The following is an 18,198-nucleotide window of genomic DNA, read 5'->3' as shown; positions in this document are numbered from 1 at the left end:
TGTGGACATAAAATACTGTCAGTGTAAGTCTGTTGTTGGCTTGTTTCTTTTCTTGCTCTAACAAAAAGGTGCCTGGCTCTCTTTTTTCCCCCCTCTGATAAAAGCTTAATTTGTTGTCCTGCGCACACGGTCAGCTATTTGCAAATGTATGTAATGCACAAAGCGGACTTCATTGTCGTTAGTTACGGCTGAGCTAGACAGTTTGTATTTTTTTTCTGTTAATAAGCCTGCTCAAAGGGATTGGCTGTAATGTGTTATGCAGAAATAGCCAGCCTAACAATGCAAACAGTGCTGTGGGTTGTCATTATTTATAAAGATTGTTTAGTTAGCCATTGCTTTAATATAGATTTTAGTTGAACATCCTGCTATAATGACCCAGTTTCCTAATAGAAGATAGGTAGCCAGTGTTGTCCGAAATGCTGATTTTCCTGTAGCTGTTTATTTGTACCCTTTTTAGAGCTTTGCAGACTCCAGCCAGAGTAAATCTAATATCCTATTTGTTTACTGTGTGTATGTGCGTGGGTTATTCTGTTACTTTATTTTGAATTAGCTTTTCTTTTTATATTTTCAGTTTTTATTTAGACAAAACAGTTTATAATTTTAATTTAGTTACCCTCAGAATATTTTGTTGTACTGTATGAATATCTGAACATGCAAAAAAGCTAATAAAAATAAAAAGCTACATTTTGAACAGAAATAAAGTTTTTGTGAAAGACTACGTCTGGATGGGATTCAGAATGATGATCGAAACATAGATGGACTTAGGACTAGCTTCACAGTCCTCGGTCGACATTTCATTCGGTACGTTAGGTAGTTTTGATTTATATGCTGTTTAATATTTGATGATTGCGTTATTTTACATTTGCATAAGCAATTCTTTCATCGCTTGTTGTTTTTGCTGCTTCTTCTCCAGTGTTTTGACCCCGCCCTCTCCATGTAATGTAATAAACGTGATACAAACTAAACAATCAAATTACACTTCAAATACATTTTTTTCCAAAGATGTTTTCTGTCATTTTAGGTAGTTTTTATCACGCTGATGTAAGTTTAAGTGTTCGGTTTAAGTTTGGTCTTAGTTAGTTATTTGATGCTATAAAAACGGGAGTGTGACGTCATGATTGACAGCTTCTCTGAGCGAAGTAGTCATTGAGGCACCAACAGACTTTTTGGGGGGATTTTCGGGAGGGGATTGGAATTTCTACATTTCCAAAACTGTTTCACACCGACATAATGATTTGTTCTGCATAAACTGTACTAACCGTTTCTGCGGGAGTGATGGCGGGGCGGTGATACCATATTGAGACATAGGCGGCTTTTCTTTTCTACAATGGAAGAGAGTGAAAGTGCGTCGTCCATCTTTTTTTTACAGTCTATGGTTTTGGTCTTAAGAATATGTACTTTTCAGAAGATGCATAATAGCGTATACCGTATACATATATAATACCCTCTACCGTATAACAGTGAAAACATGGATTGCCGCCAATGGTGGGGAAGCATCGAGTCATGAATGATGGAAAATTCCATCAATGGTGGGGTTAGAGTTAATGAGATGGGTGTTTATAGCCTGTACCATGGTGGAGTGAGCGTTATTTTCTTCCTGTTCTCACGCCCATCTGATTGGTCGGAGTCATGGGATCGGCTGCCGAGGTTGATGGGGATTTACATTAGCTGTTCATTAGGCGAGCGCTCTGGCAGCTGCCATGCTGGAAAGCCCTGTAGCGCAGGTGTGAGACTCAGCTGAGCGCTCCACATCTACGGTCTGATTCGCTCTCTGCGCCTCAGCGTGGCCTCCACTCTAATTACGCTCCCTCCCTCTCTTCCTATTCATCCTGTCTCTTCCTCGAGCTCCAGCTCTGTCCCCGGCTCTGTTGAACAGCACTAAGTAGGCTGTGGCCCACAGGTGCACGCTTGCTCTCTGTGCTATTTTTACCTGCTCTTTCATCCACAGCGGGGGCAGCAAAAAGACCGCGCATCCAGATACCGCCGTTCGGATTTAAACAATACACACAGCAACTCGCCTGCATAAGAATCTTACCTCTAGCTTCGGGTCTGGTCAGGTCTCAGAGCACATTACTGCTGAGTGTGTCTCTTTTGCTCTGTTCTATGGCATGAAGTCAGACCTCCCAAAGAGTGAGAGATAACACTGCTGGGCTCTCAGAGCAGGGCCTCCCCTGGCTCCCGACAGCCGCTTAGATCATCTCCCTTTCTTACTATGCGTGAACGTGTATGTTTGAGACTGTAACAGCCTCGCTTCTTTATAACACAACTGATGCTTCTCATTATGCTTGAGAGCCCCATGAACCACTTAGGCGTACATATACATTTTACAAGCTGCGTAAGGCAACATTTCGTACCGCAGATGGCTCTATTAGGCCTAATATCCAAGAGTAAATATATGCCCTTCTTTATCATGATGAATGGCAAAGAGGTGTTTTATCTAGGCAAAGACAGCTGCTGTTTGTTGCGTGTCTAAGCTATATATTAGTTTACCTGAATTTTCCTTCAGGGATCAATGCAGTGATCTTACATTTGAATGGCTCTCTCTGGTATTTAGACTTGGTTTGAGCCAATGGATGTTTTGTTACATTTCAGAATTGTACAGCTTTTTGATTCCTCTTGGTCACAGATGAACATTTGGCGTGATTCATCATTAGGCTTTTGCAACTTTATTGAGAGAGACTGTAAAGGAGTGAATGGAAATTGTATGCAGTTATCATTGATGTATCAGTGAAATGGAAATAGTCCCCTTTCTTTTCCCTTAAATTTTTACAGAGTGGTTGCCGAACATACATGGGTCAATGACAAATAAAGCTAATAAGTTCAATGTTTTTTTGTTGTTTCTTTTGGTCAGGTGGAGCAACCAGATATTTGTACATTTATTTTACTTTTAAAGACATTAATCAAGTATACCAGTAAATGCACTTCAGTACAATAACTATACACAATCTAGTTTTCAGACATTTGTTCACACTTTGACCTATTATTTGTTGGTTTAAATCAAGAATTTACATGGTTGCACCTCCTGGTGAATATCAATTGTGCCACGTGACAACATTAATAGTGACCGGGAAGATGCTGAATTCTGGATTTATTTTTATTTTTTTCAGTTGCATATAAAGATAAAATACAAATAAAGGTTTTTTAGTCGGCAGTCTCTATTGAAGTAAACTATCAAAAACAGAACAAATCACATTCAGAATGTAGAAACTGGAATATGCAGTAGATTTGTTAGATACACTGTAATCCATTGAAATTAAATAACAATGAAGTCATGTTTTATATTGATTTAAAAGTAATCATCAGCTTTAGTCAGTTATAAAATTAGCCTGGCAAGCAAGAAACTCACCATAGACGCGGTTTAATCCGAGGGGTGGGATAAATGGCTGTCTTTCAAATTCCCTCTGCACGCAATAGGACAGCGCTTCAACCAACCAGAGCGTTTTCCCAACAGCCGAGCTAGTTGATAGATTCAACTTTTGCCAAAGGACGAACACATCTTCCTTTTTTTAAGAATGACTTAAGTGCCGTTCTTTGCTCTTTTCTCAAAGAAAGTCCTCCAGAGTTGCGGCCAAAGCCGATTCGAAAGACTGTTCGCCAGCAGCAGCCGCCATTCTTTGTTTTCAAGTAGCAGCAGGTAACCGTCGCAGCTCTGTCGTCATTATGTTAAGCCCGCCCCGCCTACTCTATACGCGACGTGATTGGCCTGACCCAATTTAGGTTTTTGCAGCTCGAAAGTCTATGGAGAGTTGCTAGACTGCCCTGGCTGCAAAATACATTTTGCTGCCGCTAGGGTGCGTCTAGATTTCTAGGCTATTATAAAATAGCAGTCAGTCAAAAATAGCTAATTTTTATAGCTAATAAAGTTTTAAATATGGATTTTTTTCTTACACAAACGCATCGCGTCAGAAGACCTTTATTAACCCCCTGGAGAATTACTTTTATGGTGGATGGGTGCATTTTTTGGGGCTTCAAAATCTCATCCCCCTCCATTCACTCCCATTATAAAGCTTGGAAGAGCCAGGATATTTTTAAATATAGCCTATCTCCGATTGTTTTTGTCTGAAAGCAGATAGTCGTATTCACGGATGGCATGAGGTTGAGTAAATCATGGGATAATTTTCATTTTTGGGTGAACTATACCTTTAATCCCTTAACCCACCCTTAAACCCTACCCATACCACTAAACGTGTCCCAACCCATATCCACCTCAATAGCAGCACAAGTGTTTTGCAAAACAACATGAACAAGTACAACATGAACATGTTTGCAGTTGTGCCACCCTGACAGAAAGTTTTTCAATTATCTCAACAGCTTTAAAACTATACTGATATGTATACAATTTGTTTATATAAAAAGCTTCAAACATAAAACTATGACATAGTGTTTTATTTTGAATTTCTTCTTATTAAAACATTATTTTAAATAGTTTTCTTAGTCTGTTCATTTGTGCGGACGGTTGTGCCACCTGACATTTTGTTGGTTTAAGATACCAAAACATAAAATAATATTTATTATTTGAATGTACTGGAAATAAATTCAAACTAAATAGGTTTTATAGTATAAAGTGATAAATGTCATGAATTTATCAAATTATTGTAAAAGGAATTGATGCACTTAGACACAAACATATTTCAATTTAAATGTTAGTTATTTTCAATTTAAATGTGACCACATGCAATGGGCTAAAACTGATGTTATCATTCAATGCATAGGTCATTCAGGGAGTCCCTGCGCAGTCCCACTGAATCCTAATGAGCAGAGGAGATTCCATGTTTGCTACATTTGATAACATACCATTGATCTTGGGCCTTTCACTAACAAATAAGTGGTGAGAATAGTTGCTTTTCACGAAATATCCTCTCTTCCAATCCTGCAGTAAACTTTACTTTATATTGGAAAGTAATGATTCTCTTTCTGTGGCAAATTGCAGTTAAGAGCCAATGATTTGAAAGTGCATTAAGGATTCTCAGGCTAACTCGGCTGATAAACGCTGTCTCAGATGGTTCCTTCTGCTCTTCCCTTACAGACATTTGTCATCCCTGCTGTGCAGATACCTTCCTCTCCTGCCTAATGATCCCTTTGCAGGAGTGTTTTTCCCTGGCACCTCTATAGCTGTCAGGGATTCTGGGAAAACACTCCTCCCGGTCCGATTTTGCTGAGAATACTCAGAGTAACCAGAAGCATCCGTTACATTTTTTTTCTACAGGCCAATTGTGAGTGGCTGGGTGCTGTCAGTAAGCTCTTTGTGATGTATTGTGAATGTGAGCAAAGAATGGGTGCTCGCTGTACGGAATGGGTACCGTACATCTTGTCCTCTCAGCATTCTGCTGATCATTGTAGTGACGCTGCTTTTCTCATCCTGGCTCATCAGACACTGCAGTCTGCATTCAGGATTCTCTGTGGGGAATATGGCAAACCAACACTTCGCAATGCCTTCTGTCTTATAGTGCAGTAATACTAGGTTGGGAATGTGCATGCACAAATAATATCAATTCAAAATGCTAAAATTTACAGTCTTCTTCACTTTCCCGAGCCACGCAATCTGTAATTTTTAGATCTTCTTACAAATTTGCAAGCCAGAGTTCAGCATAAAAATGTTATATGATTTGAAAAGGCGTATGTAAATGCTTGTGTTTCCTCTCTCCAGAATATGAATATGTACACTGTAAAAAAAAAAAACTGGCAGCTGTGGTTGCCAGAAACTCACAGTAAAAAAAATATTGTGACAATGTTTCCAGTTTACTTATAACCGTGTATTTCATTAAGTGATATAATGTTAAAATACCTACTTTAACTACCAAAATCTGTCTTTTAACCTTAAAATGTACCAATAACACCACAATAATACAGGTGGCACGATAGAAAGCCAAATGATAAATCATTGTTCATAAGCTAATTGTAACGGTCACCAGCTGGAGTGCCCTTGAGAGCCACCAGAGGGCACTCCACATAAGACTATTATCACTCACAAACTACATTTCCCATAACTCACTGCCCGGACTCATCATCACTTATCACTGATCACATTCACCTGTACCTCATTCACTGATTGCATTCACCTGTGTCTCATCATCCTGTTAGTCTCAGTCTATTTATATACCATGTTCATTCATTCACTCACTGCAAAGTCTTGTTTAAGTGTTACACTGCAATTCCGAGCGTTTTCCCTGGTTTCGTGTCTTTTGGTTTATTTGGATTTCTTGCCCTGTTCCCTGGATTACTCTTTTGCCTCTGGTCCCTGCCTGTTTTGTTTGTTTGTTTGTTGGTTTGTTTGGACTGCCTACCTGTGTTTTGACCTTTTGCCTGTACACTGGATTACGCCTCTGGATTACCCACAATAAAGCTGCGTTTGGATCTTAACCCTTGTGTCTCGGAGCAGGTTCGTAACACTAATGTTGACCAGTTCCATGGTCTAATGTAAAATATGGATAATTCCCACAATTCCTGCTGACTTAGGTGTTTACTTTTTACCATAATGAATCATTTTAAGTTAGTGCTAGATGATATAGATCTTAAAATGTTCATAATTAAATATCCAGTATCAGCCAATACTGATAAACGTAAAACTGATAATTGATGTAGTGCCGATGTTTTGTGCCTGCACTGTACATCAATGGAAGTGATTGGAACACTTTATAAAGATCATTTGAGCTGCTAACTATTTTGCTGTTAAGTTTAGCACATTTTGGTGTTATCTCTCCACATTGTGGCACAGGTACAGTACATGTCCTTGCCCTATCGACAAACAGTTGGCATGCAGCTTCTCTGAATTCATCTTAAGTCTCCATGCCTTAGTAACCAATCTGGTCTTATTGGTGGACACCAGCCAAATTCCAGTCATGACTTTTACTTCCAATATATTGAACTTCACAGAAATGACTGGTGTGAGTTTTTAAAGGAAAAAAAAAAAAAATTTCCTTCAGCATTTGACATGTAAGAGGCCTTCATACTATAAGAATATCCTGTAAGTTTCAGAACTGAAAACTTCCTTGTTAGTCCAAAAACACCTTTTATTGTAACCAAGTCCAGAGAACGACTCATTGTGGAATGTGTCTAGATAGGTGAAAGACTGCCTCTGCAGAAGAAAATCCACGGCTACTTCATCATCACAACTTTGACCCCGCCTGCAGTAGTGAGATGACGAGGAGAGAAGAGTGATACAGGATCACTGGGCCATCCTAATTCTTGGAATGTGGTTATTTATTTTCAACAACATGAATGTCTCAGTTGAGCATTATTTTTTTGTATTTGGTACATTTCACTGTGGATTCATAGGTCGCAATTTCAGCACAGGCTTTGCAAACAGACTTTTACGATATACTATACGATATACAGTAATGGTGTTAATGCTAATGCCTGATCTGTGGCCAGTGATTTGTGATATGTAATGATTCATGTACAGTCAGAGAGGTTCTTTGTCTCAAAATCGTTAATTGCTGTTAATGTGTCAGTAAATCAAACCAGTGACTGAACGATCACCTTCACGATCTGTTATTTAAAACGTGATTAAATTATATAGAAAACCTTTACTCCCTTTACAATCGCTGGAGCTGTCAATCAAACAGCACGAGTTTATCGGTGACTGAGTTCTGGACTCTCGCCAAAACTCCCCTTATAATCAATAAATCTTATATTTACATTGTATTTGCACTGTTAGTTATGATGAAATCATTCGTTAGTGTGCAGAAATCGAGTTACAATGACGAGACGATCGCTGCATTCATGCGTTCAACATGTCTGTGATCGGCTACAATTCTCATCACTGCAACCTTTCATGCCACAATCTAACTATAATACCATAGATCTAAATATAATACTATAATCAACACTTTTCATGATTAGTTAACCTTGAGAGCTGTAATAGTAAAAACATGCTAAACGTTTTCAAGAGAGTTAAACATGTAATACTTAGCTATTTCAAATGCAAAGATGTTAGCCAATCACAGAACTACTGAAGCCTCACAGCAGACACGCCCCTTCAAACAGAGCATTCAAATCAGAGGGCTAAAATCAGGGTAGGAAAAATGCCTTTTAATTCTAAATTGTGAAATTATGTAAAAATCATACTAACATTATAAATGCACCCTAGGATACGTTATAAAACAATAAAACAATGCCGCTCATGAGCCCTTTAATGAGATTAATGCTATGAAGAATAATATTCCCATTCTGACTCATACTTCTCAACAGAAACCTGAAAAACACGAGCTGAAATATGCACAGTAAGAGGCTGCAGGAATGAGATGTACCTTTCCTCTCTCTATGATGTGTGCCGTGAGAAACCCGACGCTTGCCTGGGTTGAGACAGATGAAAGTGGGTATGAGAGTTCCAGCCTTCAAAGGGCTCGATGTGGAACTCTCAGGGCTCTTTGAAAAGCTGTCCCCAAAAGGGTGAAAGAAGTCCTGGCTTCTCCAAAGCAAGTTTGCAGAAGTGGAACACAATGTTAAATTTCATTAAAGCGCTTGGGCTGAAAAGCTTGTTTGACCCGGGGTGTAATCTCTCCGGTCCTACTTTTGATGGTTTTGTCATGTTGATGACTTTCTGACCCATTGGACATTGGGCCAAACTATCACTTTGTCACACTTTGTCAGTGCCACAGTGCTAGTGCTGAGTTTGGAAATCTGGATGCAATAAATTCACATTTGTACCAACACAGTATGTCAAAAGAGTGACTCCAACCATCATTAAACTTTTATACTTTGCCCCCAAAATGTCAAAATGATGGATTGCTGCAGCCCATCCTAAGGGCTCAATTGCAATCAGTCTGCCATTCTGATGCTTTTGAATTAAATAAATTAAAATCTCAGAATTGACACACTGATCCATATTATTTGCTGTCTAATAGTCTCATTATCGAGCCATGTTGTTAAACCTCACATATTTTCAGCTGTCAGCAGCCAAAACAAGTGTTCATTTTGAGCATGTCAGAGTTGTTGGTCAAGAGTTGTATTTTTTTAAAGAATGTTCTGCAGATATACTGGATGGATATTGATATATCAAAATAGCATTTGTTTGGGGGTTTGTTGTGTAGCTGTGTTTAATCACAACATCTCACACTTTGGTCTGTTTTCTTCAATCAGCCAAAGCAATACTTGTATCTGTTCTTCTGCTTTTCATCCTACACAGAATGTCTGAAGCTTGGCTGTTATTTTCTCTTTTAATTAGCTGAATGATAATACCACGAGGCAGTGAAAATTCCTCGTATTTATTTCTTCATGAGAATGTGAGAGCATGCTCTTTTTTTCTAATGCACAATAAATAGTGAGACATCATTGCTTCACCGAATTGAAATGAGACTGAGTTTTTGCAGCACAAATGCGGGCTTTCTGTGTCTAATGGCACTCCTCCAGACTATCAGTATCATCTCTGTTCCAATGCACATGGCCAAGATATCTCATAATTCAGAGCTTGCAAACAGAGGATGCCTCACAGACATGGAGTAACATGAATTTCTATGATGTTCATTTTTGTATATGTGTTTACAATGACCATGTTTATCTGTCTGGGTCTTCCGGACCTAGAAGAGAGATAAGGAAGCACAACAACTCACTAACCAAGTGTCAGTTTTTGTGCATTTACTTGCACAGTTAATAGAGTGGTTTTAGTTTAGTTTGTTGTTGTTGGACTTTGAGTTTGCGTATACAGTATTATACACTCACCTAAAAGATTATTAGGAACACCATACTAATACGGTGTTTGACCCCCTTTCGCCTTCAGAACTGCCTTAATTCTACGTGGCATTGATTCAACAAGGTGCTGAAAGCATTCTTTAGAAATGTTGGCCCATATTGATAGGATAGCATCTTGCAGTTGATGGAGATTTGTGGGATGCACATCCAGGGCACGAAGCTCCCGTTCCACCACATCCCAAAGATGCTCTATTGGGTTGAGATCTGGTGACTGTGGGGGCCATTTTAGTACAGTGAACTCATTGTCATGTTCAAGAAACCAATTTGAAATGATTCGAGCTTTGTGACATGGTGCATTATCCTGCTGGAAGTAGCCATCAGAGGATGGGTACATGGTGGTCACAAAGGAATGGACATGGTCAGAAACAATGCTCAGGTAGGCCGTGGCATTTAAACGATACCCAATTGGCACTAAGGGGCCTAAAGTGTGCCAAGAAAACAGCCTGCACAGTGGTAACAAGGCATGATGGATCCATGTTCTCATTCTGTTTATGCCAAATTCTGACTCTACCATCTGAATGTCTCAATTTTAGTGAGCTCGTGCAAATTGTAGCCTCTTTTTCCTATTTGTAGTGGAGATGAGTGGTACCTGGTGGGGTCTTCTGCTGTTGTAGCCCATCCGCCTCAAGGTTGTGCGTGTTGTGGCTTCACAAATGCTTTGCTGCATACCTCAGTTGTAACGAGTGGTTATTTCAGTCAAAGTTGCTCTTCTATCAGCTTGAATCAGTCGGCCCATTCTCCTCTGACCTCTAGCATCAACAAGGCATTTTCGCCCACAGGACTGCCGCATACTGGATGTTTTTCCCTTTTCACACCATTCTTTGTAAACCCTAGAAATGGTTGTGCGTGAAAATCCCAGTAACTGAGCAGATTGTGAAATACTCAGACCGGCCCGTCTGGCACCAACAACCATGCCACGCTCAAAATTGTTTAAATCACCTTTCTTTCCCATTCTGACATTCAGTTTGGAGTTCAGGAGATTGTCTTGACCAGGACCACACCCCTAAATGCATTGAAGCAACTGCCATGTGATTGGTTGATTAGATAATTGCATTAATGAGAAATTGAACAGGTGTTCCTAATAATCCTTTAGGTGAGTGTACAATTTTATTAGGACCCCAAAATATATTTTTAATCTGTCAGTCTGTTTAATCTTTAATCTGTTTTTATTTATTTATTTTATTATTATTATCATTCAATGAAATTCAGTGGGGTTAAATCTTGTTTTAATTGTATGGATAGAAATAGTTAAATCAATCATTTTGGGGCATTTTTATGTTTGCCGCCTCTTCTTTTGGCCAATAATCATCGTATTTTAAGAACTTAAAATAAATAAAATAAAAACATTGCCAGCCATGAAAAAATGGATTTTAAGTCCAGACAAAAACATCAACAGTCTAACAAACTGGATAAACAGTTAAAGGGATAATTCACACAAAAAAAATGTCTTCAGCTTGACAAAAGAAGATATTTTGAAGAATTAAAATCGGTGACCATTTGCATTTGACCATGTTTGGTCGGTAACCAAACAGTTGGTGTGACTCATTGACTTCCATGTTTTTTTTTTTTCCATACTATGGAAGTCAATGAAGCCCATCAACATGTTTGGTTACCCATATTCTTAAAAATATCATCTTCTTTTTTTCAGCAGAAGAAATCAATTCACGCTGGTTTGGAACAACTTGAGGGTGAGTAAATGATGACAGAATTTTCATTTTTGGGTGAACTACCCCTTTAAATGGACCATGAATTGAGAAATCAAATTTTCGACTTTTGACATAAAAGAGGTAATCATACTAAGAATATCCTGTAAGTTTCAGGACTGAAAACGTCCTTGTTTGTCCAAAAACAGCTTTTATTTATCGGCTACAATTCTCATCACTGCAACCTTTCATGCCACGATCTAAATATAATGCCATATATCTAAATATAATCAACACTTTTCACGATTATTTAACCTTGAGAGCTGTAATAGTAAAAACATGGTTAACGTTTTCGAGAGAGTTAAATATGTAATACTTAGCTATTTCCTATGCAAAGACGTAAGCCAATCACAGAAGTGCTGAAGTCTCACAGCAGACACGCCCCTTCAAACAGAGCGTTCAAATCAGAGGGCTAAAATCAGGGTAGGAAATATTTCTAAATTATTACCATTTTTGATGTAAAAATCATACTGACATTATAGGTGCACCCCAGGAAACAGAAAATAATAAAATAATGCATTTCCTGACCCCTTTAAGACTTCCTTGTTTTTCAGCAATTTAGTTATATGACTACAGGGCGATTGATTTAATTCATATTCATGAGCCAGGCTGATAAGGTTTATAATGTGTCCCTCGCCCTCCACACTTTTCAGATCATTCTTACACCCTTGGTGGTTAGAGAATGATTTAACAAGTTAGGATTTGTGCTGGTTTCTGTTTACATTAGAAACTGGCGTCTGAAATAAGTCTTGGTTCTTCCTTGTGAAAGCTCAAGAAAGATTTTCTTTGTGTACTCTGACTTTTACTTAATCATCTCTTGACTCATCCCCAGAGAACATGCCCAGTGGCCACTGTTGCTTTACCCAGTCAGGAGGTAAAGGAGGGCATTGCTCATTAGTCTGAACATCATTGGCTGTAATTAAATTTAGCCCCAGAACAATGCTCATTCTTCCATGCTGTATTATTTCATCATTTGACTAATCATTAAATAAGCTTAATACAGTATCCGTCGTCTGCAGTTTCACATGAGAGGAGACGGTTGTTCTGGCTAGGAATGAGTGGTTTCAGTTTGGGCTGCTGTAAACTGTCTAGAGGCTGCTAATGTGGCACCGATTTTCTTTCCAAAATTTATGCATTTTCGCATTTTGAAGAGATAGTTCACCCAAAAATGATTAATTATTTCCTCACCCTCATGCTGTTCTTTTTTAAATGGAATGCAAAAATGATTGAATCTTGAATTTAAATGTAGTATAAATTAATTGTAATCAGTATGCCAAGGCACCATATTTTTTATTTTATTATTTTATTTTATTTGGATTTATTTTAATGTTGTATAGAACAGATCTGAAGATTCTTCCATTTCTTTATTTTAAGAATGAATTGAAATAAAACCAATGACATGGTACTATATTTTATTTTTATGTCATTGTATAAAGAAAAAAGAAAAGAAAAAACAATGACATGATATTGTAATTTTTAAATTTATTATTATTATTATTATTATTATTAATAAATATTTTAATACCCATGTATTGAAAAGATCTGATGATTCTTCGATTTCTTCTTTTATGTTCCTTGGAAAAAGTACCTGCTTGCTTGGAATATCATGAGGGTGAGTAAATAGTGACTAATTTGTATTTTCAGGTAAATGATCCCTTTAACTCAGAAGTGTAAAGATGATTTAGGTGAGGCTGAATCACACATGTAAAAGAGATTTAGAGCTCAGTCTGAAGCACTTGTATTTCACGTAAGCGAGGAACCCAAACACCAGTCAAGCAGAAGAGTTTGAGCCAGCCTTGTGAAAATCAGATAAGTCTGACTAATGCTGTGGTTAAATGGTGCGCAGTGTCTGTTAATGCTATTGCCTTAAAGTGCAGCCTCATGAGTAATGATGTCACTGTACCAGCAGTGGCTGCTTTTATGATTGACTCAGAGTGTTTGGAGGACTTGTTCTTTCCATTGCATCTGCTTTCATAGCACATGGCCAGCACACTTCCTCTGTCTGTTTATTCTGCTGTTTTATTCCAAGTACATGTGCTGCTTTCATGCTCCACTCACTCCGTTTTAGTTTCTTGTTTTCCCCTGGAGAAACACATGCCTCCAGTTGTCTGTTGCGTTTTTAGAATTTCGATCTCCAGTCTCATCAGTTAAGGAATGGGCGGCCCGAGTGTGACCCTATCGAGTGTGGCCTCCGTAATCACATGAATGACATAAACTGTTATGATATATACAAATCTGTTGGAGTTTCCAATGTACTGAATTCATGTATGTCCAAAAGATCAGTAATATAAAAAGCTAAAGGAGTCCCAGGTGCAGTCACACATTGCAGCTTATTCTGGCCATGAACCGCACACTGAAACAGGGAGAGAACTTACATATACAGCGACCAGCCAGTTTTTATATGATGTTTGTTTTAGATAGATTGGTGTAAAAAAAAAAAAAATCATTTAAATAATGAAGCAATCTATGCATCAAATGGTCAGCAAACCCACCAGCTTGTGGGCGTTCTTTGACCTGCTGAACATGAGAGTATGCTGGGTGTGATTTTTAACGCATAGAATTGTGTATAATTGATTTTTTTTTCCCACATTAAAGTATAAATGATAACATAACTGTTTTGTAAACAAAAATGAATGATGAGCTTTTAAATATGCCTTATGGCCTCCCAGAGGTTAGCATAAAGGGTGCGTCTCAATCAGCTCCCTATCTTCTAAGGTTGTGAATCAGTATATTGTTTGAATTCGGGCACTGGCAAGGACAGTAAGGACCCTGGTTCACTACACATTGGGACATTAATGACTCATCCTCTTTGTACAACATCACTACTGGTATTTATGAAAAACAGAAGAGCTGATATCTTTCTGATGTTTTTTAATGTTATTTAAAGTACATTATGATAAATACTTTGCTCATTACACATACGTGCAACATTTCAGCCATTAATAAATTCTAAATGTTAGCTAGATTATGTTCATTACATATAGCGTTGTGTGTTTATGCTGAAATAAAAAATGCATGTCAATATGTGTAGTGAGTTGGCTCACTTGATTTATGTTTCATGCTTCAGAACTTCTATTAAGGGAACAGTGAGCATCGATGCTCCCTGGTTTTTATTGTATAATGTGGGACTTTTTAGGGAGCGAACGTCTCAGTGCACTGGTAGGATTTTACGATTGAGATTAAAATGGCCGAATCCCTGATCAGTGCCCTGACTACTAAAATAGGGAGATGATTGAGACACACCTGATGTCTTTATAAAAGCCTCTAGCCAGCATTGTTTCAATGGCAATGATCACACTTTTATCCTTTTGACGCAATTTCTCAGTATTGATTGAGGTGATTTCAATAGAAGAAAGGTGAATTCAGAAACCTCACTTATTCCTTTTGTGATTTACTGCCCTTAAGATGTACATAAATTGTAATACTCATAAGTTTCTACAAACAAAGAAAAAACTTGACCCCTGCCCTTTTTGCTCGTTCTTACCCTCTGTACGTGTTTGTCTTTGACCTTCTGGATCAATTCATACTTTGGGACTCGTGTAGGATTGTTTACTACCCCTTTGGCATGAACTGTATTGCTGTAGAAACAAGAAAACAATGATTGCATTGACATACATAACTCTTCCTTCCCTTCTTCCTTCCTTCCTTCATGAAAAATGTATTATTAATATTATCAATTATTACATTTTGAAAAAACAGTAATTTTAAATTGTAATATTTCGTAGAGCTGCACAATCAATCTTTAAAAGATCGAGACCTCGATTCAAACATCCGCGATTCTGCTTGCTGTCTATTAAATCCTTGACAAGTGCGATCACAGTGATTCAAATCTGCATTTGTGCTGTCACTCAGCCAGAGAGAGCAGTTGTCATGTATAGGTATCAAACAGCTTCAAAAACTTTCAATCACACAGTATCATTATTTATGTTACACTAATTCAAATGATCACAGAAGTACTGGGATAAAAGCCTATAGTTTGTATATATACTGTAAACACTGATGTCTACGGTGGCGATCAAAAAACACACTGGCAGTTTAGTTCGAAACAGGGCATGGTTCGCATGAAAAATTGTTAATGTGAAAGCTGTCTCCTTAAAAGAGTTAATTTGCAAGCAACAGAAAGCCACGTTTATGTGACACATACAGTAGATGCAAGTACCATTGCATCACTCTGCTGCACATGACAGCACAAAATTAATAAAATAAAAAGAAACACCATATATTGACCCACCTTCTGTTTTCTATAATGTTGCGTTCACGTTTGTGAAGTTTCGATAGAATTAAGAGTGTAAAAACAGGCCAACGCTAGCCTGGCTAATGTCAGACCTCTTTCTCATTGAGACGTGGTCTGGGAACCACATGTTCATTTTCTCGTATTTGAGGCGTGGTTTACGAATGCCCAAAGCCGTTTATTGGGCGATACGAATGTCTATCAAATGCGCCTGTACGTAGCTCATAGCCAATCGTTTCAATTATACCAGATGACGTATGTAGAGCGACAGAAATTCGACGAGGAAGAAGACGAAAACAACTTGCGTTCTAAACTACTTAGAACACTATCTAAGGCTGCATCGAAAGGTAACTTCGTGTCTGATGCCATGTTGGATCCATAGATATAAACAAACTGCTTTGGTGTGTCGCATAGACGTCGTCATTGTCTTGTTGCTCCCTCCCCGTTCTGTGATTGGTTCCCTCGCTGAGGCGAAAATCTGGTCCATGGTATCCAGGCTGCCTAGCAGTGTGAATAAAATCGCGCTGCGCTCAAGGCAGCATGGGGAAACCCAGGCTAGGCCAACGCAGGGGTACTGGGAACAATCACACTCAGATTCGGACCACAGCCAAATTGCCAAGTATGAAAACCCTCTAAATCACCTTTTGAAAGTAATATTGTATTACATTGTTACACCAGTAGATCGCAAAAAGTGACTGTTAAAAAATTTATTTGTCATGGATTCATTCATTCAAGAGATTCGTTCAAAAACGTTATGAGTGAGCCATTGAATCATTCATTCAAACTGATTCTTTTTTTAAAGGTACACTATATGTAACTTTCTTCAGAATTTACAAAATTATAGAATGAGCAAGTACATCATGAGTCCATCTTTTCTTTTGTCTTATAACTACGGTACACTTATAATAATCGTTTATATTCTGGCAAACGCAGTGTCCCAGTATGACTCGTCTTATACATAAACAGAGAAGTAGCTCCGGCTACAATGTTCTTCCGCAAGACGCATGCAGTTTTGTTTATTAACCGCTAGAGTGGCAAATATATATATATATTTTTTTTTTTAAACAGACTGCAACAATCGTCGTGCAGCTCTATTACATTATATAAACTGTATTTTGATCAAATAAATGCAGGCTTGGTGATCATAAGCAACTGCTTAAAAAACTTTTTTTTAAAAACAGTAACACTTTACATTAAGGTTTCATTTGTTAAAATTAGATAACTACATTAGTTTACATGAACTAGAATGAACAATACTTTTAAAGCATTTAGCCTATTAATCTTAGTTAATGCTAATTTCTACATTTACTAATACATTTTTAAAATCAAAAGTTATATCTGTTAACAGTATATGCACTGTGAACTAACACAAACAAACAATGAACATTTGTATTTTTATTCAATGACATTGTCATTGTCAACGGTTAATACATGCTGTAACTATACATTGCTCATAATTAGTTCATGTCAACTAATATGCATTAACTGACATTGGCTTATTTTAAAATTTTACCAAGAAATCATAGTGACGCCATTCTTTTGGAAGGGTAGTGTGTATACATGATACTTGTGCTGCACAATTCGATTTGTTTTAACCTTATCCTCTGTTTATCTCTGATCTTGTAGGAGGAGTACGTAATGAGATTAGTCTGAACCTCGTTTACCAGTTTTGATTCATATCAGACCCTGCTGTCTTGACTGAATTACAAACGCAAGTAAGTTTAAACACCCCACTTACTATTAAGCAATAACTCCAGAATTACCATGTAACCCACCCAGGTTCACCCAGACTGATGTATGCCTGCGAGGGCTGCTGATTTGTGTGTCGAGGTCATCAGTAGGCCAAGGGGCTGCCTGCCGAATTACTTTGAAGCCGCTCTGGTTTGCTCTGTTAATGATCTGTCATTTTAAATGGTCCACGCGTGAGAATTCATCTCACATGCCTCACCAGCAGCAATTCCCTCACTGGCTATTTCCATTCACAGCATGGTGAGACCGCATTATGCCTCCTAATGACTTGTGTGAGGTCTGGCGGTTTACAATGATAGCAGAGGTGCCTGAGATTAGTTCTGTATTGATTTTGCCTTAAGAAGATAAGATACACTAACATGTTTAAAGAGAGTTTAATCCTAAATAACCAAGGCTCGACTATTCATTTTTAATGGTAATAGTTTCTAAAAGCAGGTGCTTTGTTTATAATTGATTAGAGGTTCATAAACCTATTCAGACTAAACAAAACACTTCTAAATCACATTATATGCAGACTGGCCTCGCTAACATTTCTCATGTCTGATGTGAATGCTGATTATGCAATCATACATTCGTGATCATTTCAGCTGTTGTGGACCTTCTGTCTGAAGTAAATTCTTTTTTTTGGTTTCTCCACGGAAAACCACAATTAAAAACCTTTAATTGTGGTGTTAAAACAACAGTTTTTTTTTTTTTAAAGAAATGAATGCTCTTTATTTAACAAAACCACATAATAATGTTATAAGTACTAATAAACAGCCAATATCCTAGTAAGTAACCGGTAATAACAGGTAAGTAACAGTCCAAGTAATATGCATCGAGTTA

General features: G+C 37.9%; 1 protein-coding gene across 2 annotated transcripts in view; it reads left to right on the top strand.

The window, feature by feature from the left end:
• Window positions 1–18,198, top strand: part of mid2 (midline 2) — a 162,007-nt gene that overhangs the window by 36,279 nt on the left and 107,530 nt on the right. The window contains exon 2 of one of the 2 annotated variants that reach the window (XM_081383582.1): window positions 17,251–17,339. The gene's annotated coding sequence lies outside the window, so the exon portion shown is untranslated. Of the gene's footprint in view, window positions 1–17,248; window positions 17,340–18,198 lie in introns of those variants that run through there. The other variant, XM_081383581.1, reaches the window with a different exon arrangement.

Source organism: Scardinius erythrophthalmus, assembly GCF_964197995.2.
Source record: "Scardinius erythrophthalmus genome assembly, chromosome: 13".
In the NCBI taxonomy this organism is placed as follows: Eukaryota; Metazoa; Chordata; class Actinopteri; order Cypriniformes; family Leuciscidae; genus Scardinius; species Scardinius erythrophthalmus.
The sequence above is the reverse complement of the archived record's forward strand: the minus strand, read 5'-3'. Positions and strand labels throughout refer to the sequence as shown.